At 46.7% G+C, this 10,988-nt stretch overlaps 1 long non-coding RNA gene across 1 annotated transcript; it reads right to left on the reverse strand.

The window, feature by feature from the left end:
* Positions 1-4,866: 4,866 nt before the first annotated feature.
* LOC120096304 (uncharacterized) lies at positions 4,867-7,727 on the reverse strand. Its single transcript, XR_015636133.1, has 2 exons — positions 6,907-7,727; positions 4,867-5,586 (listed from the first exon to the last, which is right to left on the reverse strand). It is a non-coding gene; the product is annotated as an uncharacterized LOC120096304 (long non-coding RNA).
* Positions 7,728-10,988: the final 3,261 nt, after the last annotated feature.

Raw genomic sequence — 10,988 nt, forward strand, 5'->3', positions numbered from 1 at the left:
GGTTGAGAGGGAAATATGGAATTCTATTAAGACCCCACACATAGGATCTGTCGTGCAGCTCCCAGGCATCCAGTGGGTGGGAGATGGGTAGGACTGTATACGTGGGTGGGCCTCGCTGCCTGAGAAAATTGGAAACTAGTAAAGTGGTTGGAGAGTGTTGAGGGATTCAAGTCCCCTGACAGACACCACCTCTCGATAGCTAGTTTAAGCTGACACTCAGGAATGCTTGCTGGCCATGGGATTGGAACACAACCTGCCATCGGCTTCCTTGCACAGTGTTTAATTGTCCTGTTTTTTTCAGTGTCTACTGATACTTGGTAGGGGTTCAGGATGATGTCAGCCCTGGGCTACCCAGCAGAGAGGTTTCCCAGGTTTCTCAGTTGTAGAGTCGAGTCACCAGAACTGTGGCATGCTGACCTTGAACCATTCTTTCCCAGGCATCTCTGACCTTTCAGGTCCAGCCAAGAGCTCAAAAGCTCCCGTCATGATCTTCGCCCTTCATCCACACAATGGCTCCCACTGTGGAGTTCACAGATGCCACAGGCCCCCCTTCCTCCAGGCGTCACAGAACCACTCCCTTGTAAAAAGACTCCTGGCTTATTGGAGTTATGGCAGGGAGATGCTGGCCCCGGAGTCTCTGACTCAGGAAGATTAAACCCCACAAGCAAGACTGATCCGGCTGGGGTAAGGGAGAAGGCTGGGTGGAGAGAGTGCAGAGTGGCTGCAGGTGGATCCAGGCGTCTTCATTTCACAGATGGAGATGCAAACTCAGAGAGAGTGAGCAATTTGGTCCGGCAGAACAGGCTGAGCTGGGATTTGATCTCTGACCTCTCGACCTCCAGTCTGGGGCTTTTAAAAATCACTCTGAAGACAAGAGTGGCTGCTGTTCCCATGTGGGTGCGGTAAAGACGCAGGAGCGTCATGTGCATGTGTAAGCTTGGTGCGTGGTGACTATAGGTGACACTATCAGGCATAACTATTGGTAACATGTCCCCTGACACCCCGGCTTAGCTGCTAGCATCCATTGTGCCACAGTTTCCTTTCCTTGAGACAAGGAAGGCCCACCAACGTACACAGTTCTTACTTGTGATTCATATCACAGTAAATGCTAAGTGGTTGGAGCAAAGAAATGCAAACAACAGAGGCTTAGACTTCAGCTTACTTCTTCACATAAAATTCCCAGGTACACATCAACATGGCTTCCTCGGCTCCAACCATCACACTCTTCATCTGCCACTCTTTTACTTATAGCCTATGTTGATCCATACAGACAGCTGTAGATGCAAAGCATGCTGGGAAATGTAGTCTTTACTGCATCCGGCCACACATGCGGGGGGGGGGGGGGGGGATCTGTTGTTATTTTTTAAAGAGAGAACATATGTGGAGAACAGATAACAGCTACTACTACCTGGCTTCTTGCCTGGCTTGATAGGCCGTTTTATGCCTTTGATAAGAAGGTGAAGCTTAGAGACATCTCTGCCCAGAAGGTTTGATCTTATAGCAAGTTTCTGTAACTTCTTCAAAATTTAACTTTTCCTCTGCTCAGTGAAGAGATGAGAATTATTAATCTACACATCTCAAGAGGATGCTGGAAGTTCCAAATAAATGAACTTGCTAGGGGATGCCAGGCCAGGTGGAAAGTGAAGAGGTCCTATACTGGGATACCTGGAGGGCTGTTTGTCTTGTTTTCTACGTTTTTGTTAGCATATACTAATCACACATCATAGTAGGTTCCATTATGGCATTCTCATACCCATATATAATGTATTTTACATTTTGGTCACATTCACTTCCCATTGCCTTCTGATTGATTGATTGATTGATTGATTGATTGATTTGAGATGGGATTTCTCGGTATAGCTCTACTACTAGCTATTCTAGAACTTGCTCTGTAGACCAGTCCAGCCTCAAACTCAGAGATCTGCCTGCTTCTGCCTCCTGAGATTGAAGGTGTGGGACATCACCACCTCTGCAGTGCATTGCCCTCCCTTTTCTCCCTCCCACTCCTGTTCAGCTCATTCCCTTTATCTTCCTAATTAATCTCCCTTCTACAGTCAGCTACCCCAGCTCTAGGCCCCGCCCCTTAGGTATCCAATGAGGCTAGTTAGAATTCCTTACCTGAGCGTTGGTACCTTATCAGCGGTTATACCGGTTATACCGTTGAAGGAAAATTCTCCCTCCTCCAGCAAACATTAACCTCCTATATAGATCCTCGGGAGAGTGAGACCTCACAAGCCACAACCATGTGTTAATGGGTCCAGTTGTGCTCGAGTCTTGTTGCAAGCAATCATACAAGCTGGGAGCTCAAGAATGCAGCAGGCAGGTCATGTGGGGAAAACAGTGAAGTTCAACGCCATCACCTTGTTTCTGCCTCTTCGTCCCTAACAATCCCTGGGTTTTGGTCGGTGGACAGTGTGTGTGTGTGTGTGTGTGTGTGTGTGTGTGTGTGTGTGTACGTGTGTGTGTGATATAAGCACACCATCCATCCAGCAGTTCTCATCACCTTGAGCAGTTATGAGTCTCAGCCGTAACTGCCAACCACTGTGAAAAGAAGCTTGTCCAGATAAAGTGGACAGCCTCACTAACCTGTAGCCATAAACACGAACATTCACAAGGCGATTTGACAGGCACAGCATACCCATTTAGCATTGTTTTGGTACGTCTTTCAAACGTATCAGCCCAAGCTGGCTTCAGCCTGGTTGTAGGTGCGAGCCCTGCAGAACAGCTCTTGGGTTTGCCCGTCTGCTCCTGTTCTGCTGCGAGCACTCCCGTGGCTCTATTTAGTACACTGTGACCAACTGCTCCTCAGGGGTTCTGCTCCTGGCCTTCTGTGCTTCCCTCTGGTGGGTGCCTGCTGGCCCCTGAGCTGTAATCGCAGGTAGCCAAAGAGAATCAGAGGGCAGTGGAACTTACTAACCTTCTGTGAGAAGGAAGCCATTAGACAGCCTCCAGGATGCCTCGGAGTCATTCTCCTCCCCTTCTAGGCTGTAAGGCACAGACACAGCGTTAGTAACCCTTCTGCATACTCTGGTGGAGTCTGTGACAATCTCCAGCCTGTGCCTGTTTTATGGGAACCTGTTCTCATCCATTGGCCTTTAATCTCCTTAGGAGAAAACCTTTTCTTACCACCCATTACATCACTCAGGGGCCAGTATTTATCCTCTGCCCCAGTCGGCCAGCAGGAATTTGAGTTTACCTGCTGCTAGGGGAGGAGTTGAGTTTGGGAGAAAACCTTGCACAGTACCGCCACCAAGAGAAAGGAGGTAAGATTTGAATGCAGGACGTCTGGGGCCAAGTCTGGCTCTCTATTGTTGAAGAATCACACTTAAGCGGAAGGGGTAGAAACCCAAAGTTGTTTGGTGTAGTTTCACACCCTTGCTGGGAACTCAGAATTTGAGTGAATGGTGGTTTTCGCCATTTCCACAGGCAGTGAACAGACAGTATTGTGTTTATTGGGTATACTTTGGTTGTTGAATTGATGTATTTTTAATTTTTTTATTTTACTCTACATGTACGAGCGTTTTGCCTATATGTATATCTGGGTACTAATTGTGTACCTGATGTCCAGGAAGGCCAAAAAGGGTGTCAGAGTCTCTGAAACTGGAGTTACAGATGGTTATGTACCGCCATGTGTGAGTTGGGAATGAACTGGGATCCTCTGGAAGAACAGCCAGTGTTCTTAACCACTGAGTCCCTTCTTCAGCCCGTGGATAGACGTTTTAAAACAACCAGAGCAGCATTCCAAGAGTTGAAGGTGCAGGGTCTTAGGGAGCCTTCACCATGGGAAAGGGCTTCCTGCAGTGCTTCTCTGCTTGGCTTCCTGGAAAAACTGGAGCTCGAGTCAAACAAGGGGCAGTTGTGACCGATGTCTATGTCATACCCGCAGCCATGAGACTCCAGCACAAGCAGATGGTGCTTCCAACAGTTGTCTACGGGGGAGTGGGTTTCCCCGGAGCCATGGGCATCCATCCTGGGGTTCCTGACAAGGTCCAGCTTCACACTGTTTGTATCAGAGTGCAGAAGTCACGTGGGCTTCAGAGAGAGAGCCAAAGGTAAAGGTGGTTGCAACCTGTTTGATCTCTTAGACTCACACAGTGAATGAAAAGAACTGAGTCTACCTGCACGTGGTTGGGCTCACACACACACACACACACACACACACACACACACACACACACACACACACTAACCATAATAAAAAACTGGGTAGGGGTTGGGGATTTAGCTCAGTGGTAGAGCGCTTGCCTAGCAAGCGCAAGGCCCTGGGTTCAGTCCCCAGCTCCAAAAAAGAAAAAAGAAAAAAAAAAAAACTGGGTATGGTGGCACATACCTTTAATCTCACACTAGAGAGGCAGAGGCAAAGAGACACCTGTATTTCTGAGTTCAAATGCAGCCTCATCTACATAGAAATGTACAGACCAGAGCCAAGGCTACATAGTGAGATCCTTTCTTTAAAGAAAAAAAAAAGATTGAGAAAACGTTATTAAAAATAAATAAGAGAAAGAAAGTTAAACGTGCTAGCCAGATAATGAGTCTTATTTATTAATTTGGAAAGTATGGCTCACGTGGGCTTTTAGAAAGACCTAGAAGGTCAAAGACAGCGGCAGGGCTAGTCCTCAGCATAGCCTGTCCACCCAGAAGAGATGAGTGCCTTCAGGCATATGCACACCTTCAGTGCTAATCTGCTCACTCAGCAATCCAGGGGGAGCTTTGAGATGGAAAAAAAATCACACTGGGCATGGAGGTGCCAGGGGTTAGAGGCTGTTTCAATAAAACCAACCAAACAACCAAACAAAAGCCAACGGTGATCACAGCAGATCTGTTTCCTGAGAATTCACAAGGAACTTTGATGACAGGAAGGATGGGTCGGTGATTAAAAGCGTTTATTGCTCTTGTCCCCAGAACTCCCGTTGATGCCATAACTCCAGTTTTAAGGGATACGACACCCTCTTCTGACCTCCATGTATGCCTGTGGTGCCCAGACATACACACAGGCAAAACACTCATACACATAAAGTAAAACAAGTAAAATCTTTAACTTTTTGTTTTTCAAGAAAGAAGCAGATGAAGAAGCAGAAACTGTTCTCTTGACCTGGTTGCACAAAGAGAAAGGGTGACCCAAGGCCCCTTTCGACACAGGCAGGATTGCATCTGGGGAAGTGAGCGTGCTCTCCACCAAGGCCTTCAGATTAGTGGCTCTCCATGGGTGGCAACCCCTTACTGTTCTAGCTCTTTCCACACCAGGATGGGGTCACTGCTGGGTGACAGTGGACTTCATAAGTGCAGCCAAACCAAACCAAAAGCTTGTTTGTTTTCTAGGGTCAGTCCCTAACTCCTCCCAGCCCAGTCATTGAATTCCATGAGTTTCGCTTTATAAGGAGACTCAAGAGGTCTATGGGGGCTGGGGAGACGGCTCAGTGGGTAAGATCCTAGGCTTGCAAGCATGAAGACTTGAGTTCAGAGGCCTAGAACCCTTATAAAAGCCAGACAGGGTAGCACACATTTGTAATTCCAGGGCTCGCACGGCAAGATGGGAGGCAGGCAGAGAACCCCTGGCTGATGGCAGGCTAGCCCGCTTGTTGGATGCTGTAATAGAAAACAAAAGATCCCGCTTCAAACAAGGTAGACGTTGAGGGCACAATACAGCATGTATGTACACGTGCACATCAACATTTACACATAAACATGAGCACACATACACACACAGAGCAGAGTAGAGTTAAAGTATTTACTATGAGGTGGCTGCTCTATATTTCAAGGTGCTTAAGCCCATACATGTTAGCCTTCTTTTTTTTTTAATTGTTTAGCTTTAATTTTATATTCATTGGTATTTTGTCTGCATATATGTCACTGTGAAGGTGGTGGACCCCCTGGAACTGGAATTACAGAGAGTTGTGAGCTGTGAGTCCTAGCAATTGAACCCAGGTCCTCTGGAAGAGCAGCTCTTAACCACTGAACCATCTCTGCAGTCACTGTTGATCTTCTCCTTCCTCTCCTTCTCCTTCTCCTCCTTCTCCTCGTTCTCCTCCTCCTCCTCTTCTTCTCCTTCTCCTTCTCCTTCTCCTCCTCCTCCTCTCCCTCCTCCTCCTCCTTCTTCTCCTCCTCCTCCTTCTTCCTTTCCTCCTCCTCCTCACCCCCACCTCTCTCAAGTTAAAAATTCCTTAATTTTTTTTTTATTTCTGGTATCACTAAAAAGAAAAAGAGAAAGGTACAGCGGATAACAGGCCTCAGGCATGCACACCTAATCGAGTCTACACTGCATTAATCAATAGCCGCACATTTTGCAAACAGTACTAGCACAGCACTAAGCAAGAAGGGCTTCCTGTCTAAGCTGCAGCGGACGGTTACAGTTCCTCTAAGGCATCTGTAACAACCGTCTCAAAGTAAGCTGCAGCTCTCCTGACAACTCCTCACTTTCTCTCCCGATAAGAACCTGATAAGAATGATAGCCCTTTTCTATTTTTGTAAAAACTCCTGCCACCATAGCCACCACCTTTGCCATCAGACCTTTAGCCACTGCCATAGGGACTGCCAGAGCTCTTACCATCCAGACTGCCCACCCCTGGATCCAAGGTTTGATTGCTTTTATCCACTTTAATTCCCAAAGTCATTATAGATCACCACCACCACCACCACCACCACCACCACCACCACCACCACCACCACCACAGTTTCCCCCTTCATTATAACTGTCATATCCTCCACCACATCCACCACCTTGGTCTCCATATCCTGGTCCACCACCAGAGCCTCCTCTACTACTGTAACCTTGACCACCACCACAGTTACCACCATCACCTTCAAATCCTTTATAACCATCGTCACCACTTCAACTACCTCGGCAGCCACCATCTCTGCCACCATAGCCTCCTCTTCCACCAAAGTTTCTACTACAACCAAAATTACCTCCAAAGTTTCCTCCGTGACCCATAAGCTGCCATATCCACCTCCCCACCCTCTCTACGCTCCAGCAGACTGCACCTCTTCTTCACAATTACGTCCATTGAGAGACCTCTCTGTGGTCTCTCTGTGGTCAGCAGATGCATCTCTTGTTTAGAAGCAAGCCCTTTTCACTTCACAATTATACCCATTGGCAGTGCAGTATTTCTCAACAATTTTATCATCTGTGTCATGATCATCAAAAGTCACAAAAGCATATCCTCTCTTTTTCCCCACTCTGTCTGACTTCTATAACATGGATGGTTTCTGCCATACTTTTCAAAGTAGTCTTTTCGATTATACTCTTCAGTATTTTCTTTTATACTACAAAGTTTTTCTTCACTGTTCAGCGAGCACCAGGGCTTTTTGGACTCTCTAGAAATGGCTCCTCGGTTCCACCACAACCATCAGCTTTGTGTGGTGGAGCATTCATCGCAGTATCCACCCTTCAACACAAGAGAAGGTCACAAGTTCGAAGCCTCTGGAACATTCCATTTGGGGGATCCCTCGTTACCACACAGTCTGTAACAGTGCCCCATTTCTCAAAACGTTCTCTTAAGTTATTATTTGTGGCTTCGAAGCTCAGACCACCAATAAACAGCTTTCTCAATTGTTCTGGTTCCTTTATCACAGCCCTCCATTTTGAGTCCAGACTTGCCTCTACCAATTTGAGTTCCCTTTTGGTTTCTTTAGGCCCGTTAGATCCGTGCAGTCGAGCACAACTCACTCACTTGCTTAGCCACGGTTGAGTTCACTGGCTCTGTATGTTCTGAGTCCCTGGCAGGTCTGAGGGAGCGGGTGCTTCAGATGGATCCCAGAGCATCATGGGATATTTCCATTTTTAAAGGTTTATTTATATTTATGTTTATGAGTGGCTTGACTACCTATGTCAGAATACCTTGTGCATGTAGTGCCTGCAGAAGCCAGAAGAGGTTATCAGATTCTCTCAAACCCTCCATGTGGGTGCTGGGAATCAAGCTTGAGTTCTCTGCCGGAGCCACAAGTGTGCTGCTGAGCCATCCCCGCAGCTCCAATACTTCCCTTCTAAACCAAGAAGTACTCCAGGTCATTCATCTTGTGCTCTAGTTTAAACCCTGAAACTGATGCTTTCATATACTGGTCCTGTCTCTGCGCAGACGCCCTGCAGAGAGGCTCCAGATACAGTCTAGAGCACTGAAATGGGCTTCGCTGCCGAAACCAGACTCTGGGAGTCACAGCAAACTTCTTGTCTCCCATTCCTGAGTTCCACAGACATCGGTTGCAAGACTGTTGCAAGCTATAGAAACAGTGCCCTCTTGTGACCAGAGCAAGCCACACAGTCTCCAGAGAAAAATGCTCTCACCACCACCACCACCCACAACTCATTCTCATTTTCTTCCTTCCTCTCTTCCTGTATTTATTTTGAGGCAGGGTCTTACTGTGTAAATATAGAACTCACAAAATAACTCAGGCTTGTCTCAAACTCGTTATCCTATTGCCTCAGCCGCCAAAGAGCCGGGATCATGGGCTTGCCCCACCACGTCTTGTATCCTGCTTTGTTTCAACGGTGTCCTAAGTAAGACCGTGACGTAATTCCGGAACGAAGTTCAGGTTGGAAGATGGGAGCTGGTGACAGAGCTGGCTGAAAGCTCTTAGGCCAGCTACCTGGAAAACTGAGCTTCACTTCATCAGAGACCACAGGACAGACCCTGACTCAGTAAGGTGGGATGAGAGAGCTGAGTCCCAAAATCTCTCCTCTCGCCGGCCCATTCATGCTTGCATTTGAGAAAATTATAAGGATTTTACCAAGACACGCGACTCACAGTGCCGACTTCATCACAACAGAAAGAGAAAACGAGACTCAAACTTCCTCTTGGTGCAACTAAAATTGTTTTGATACCTCATCGCACAATGTAGCCCAGGCTCGCCTCGAACTTGATAGTCTCCTGCCTTAGCCTTTCAGAGAGCTGTAGCTACAGATGTTCCCAGCACGCCTGGCTTCCAAGTCCCTTTTAGAAAATTAGTCAGTGTGTCCTGTAGCTCATGAAAGAAAGGGAGACATGAAAAGGATTCTAAAACGGTAGTGTGCTGGGAGAGCCTTTGTTAAAGAAGTCTCACCCAAACATCTGGCCCTATTACTTTAGACTGGGCCTGAGGAATCTGCCCGCTCCAGAACGAAGCTGAATTTTCAATAACGGCCAAAGGGACAATTTGGAAAGGGGATGTTGCCACAGCAAGACTGTGATGCTTCGAGCTGGGAAGAGAAGTGGGAGCAGATGTCATTGCTCACAAGGACAAACATCTCTCAGCAGAAAGCCTTGATTTATGTTTATTGTAAGCTGTGTTTTCCTTCGTTTTAAAAATAGACTGTCTTTTATTTATCCTTTGACAATATCATCCATGTAAACAACGTATCTTGATTGTATACATTCTCAGTCCTTCCCCTTCACTCCCTGTAGGCATCAAACACCCCAGCAGTCCCCCTCCCTACTTCAAGTCTTTTTTTTAACCTATTGTTTGTAAGAACTGATGTGATTTTAGAGCAAGTTGAAGCCGCTCATTCAGTTAGGAGTTTATGTGGCCTTGTGTGGTTCGGACAGCACCGATTGCCTGAGACAAAGGTTCCTCGTTCCTTTTTCGTTATCTTATGTGCTGTACTGATCAATCACAATGAGAGAAGCCTTTGTTTGGGTCACTGCTTCTTAAGACTAGACTCTCTGTGATTAGACCATTCTCTTGTAGATCAGGCTTGTTTCAGATTGGACAGGAGAGGTCAAAACTCTTTTGAGTAAAACAGACCCACTCTTGGAGAATGACACCAGGAGTTAGTTGGTCTTCATTTATGCAACATCTGTTTTTACTGTACATGTGTGAGTGCTTCACAGGATTATGTATGTGCAACTACATACATACTCCATGCAAACCCAGTGCCCCAAGTCCAGAAGAGAGCTTCAGAGCCGCTAGAACTGGAGTCACCATTGGTGTGGTTACCATGCAGATGCTGGGAACTGAACTCAGGTCCTCTGCAAGAGCAACAAGTGCTCTTAACCACAGAGGCATCTCTGAAGTCCTCCCATGGAACTTTCTATTTCCACGGTGCTTCCATATCGGTGCCCGTAGCAGGAGGTGATTTTCGTTGTTGTATAATGTTCCTCTCGGTGAACAGTTTCCATGTAACTCTCCTGCTGAGGAAATTTGAGCAGATTCTACTGCGTTAATCTGCTTTTTCTATTATAAAGGCTGAGCAAAGCCCTCTCTAGGATGCTATTTGAATTATGAGCACAACTAGGTCTGAGTATAGAAGATAATTGCGAATCATTTTCCTCAATGGCCAAGCCCACTTAGCATTCTCGCAACGACGCAGAATACAATATTGACATTTAGTCTAGTCAGACTGTCATCTTTCCCTCCTACTGGGCACAAAACCCCTTCCTTTATTTGTGTAATTCATGGTACGGGCTTGGTGTCTTTCCACAGTAGCCTCACTCTGAACTTTAAGGTGAAACAAAACAACAACAACAAAACTATCTCAAGTGACTAAGAACTAATGTTCAGTGGGCACAACTTTGATCTGTAAACTTTCCTGGTCAAAGGATCAAAGGCTGAAGAAGAGAGACTAAACCCTGGCGCAGACAAATTTCCTCAAAGGATGTTAAATTGATGAGCCATGGAGTGTGGATTAGAAATTCATGTGCTTTAGCTAAGGATTGTTGAAACCCAGGCTCATTAAGGATGAAGCAACCCCACACCATCAGGGATTTTGTGTAAACAGATAACTCCCAGGCCTACTGGGACAATTACACACCTACAGCAGGCTCAGTTGCAAAGGGGGAACAAGTGGCTTTGACCAAGAGTGTCCTCTTGCTATGGCCAAGAGTGTCCCCTTGCTACGGCCAAGAGTGTCCCCTTGCTATGGCCAAGAGTGTCCCCTTGCTATGGCCAAGAGTGTCCCCTTGCTATGGCCAAGAGTGTCCCCTTGCTATGGCCAAGAGTGTCCCCTTGCTAATCTGTTCCATGAAGCGTTCCAGAGAATTTATGACGATCTCCTAGAGATCTTGATCTTCCTGGTG

Source organism: Rattus norvegicus, chromosome 13 (assembly GCF_021556685.1).
Source record: "Rattus norvegicus strain SHRSP/BbbUtx chromosome 13, alternate assembly SHRSP_T2T, whole genome shotgun sequence".
Classification (NCBI taxonomy): domain Eukaryota; kingdom Metazoa; phylum Chordata; class Mammalia; order Rodentia; family Muridae; genus Rattus; species Rattus norvegicus.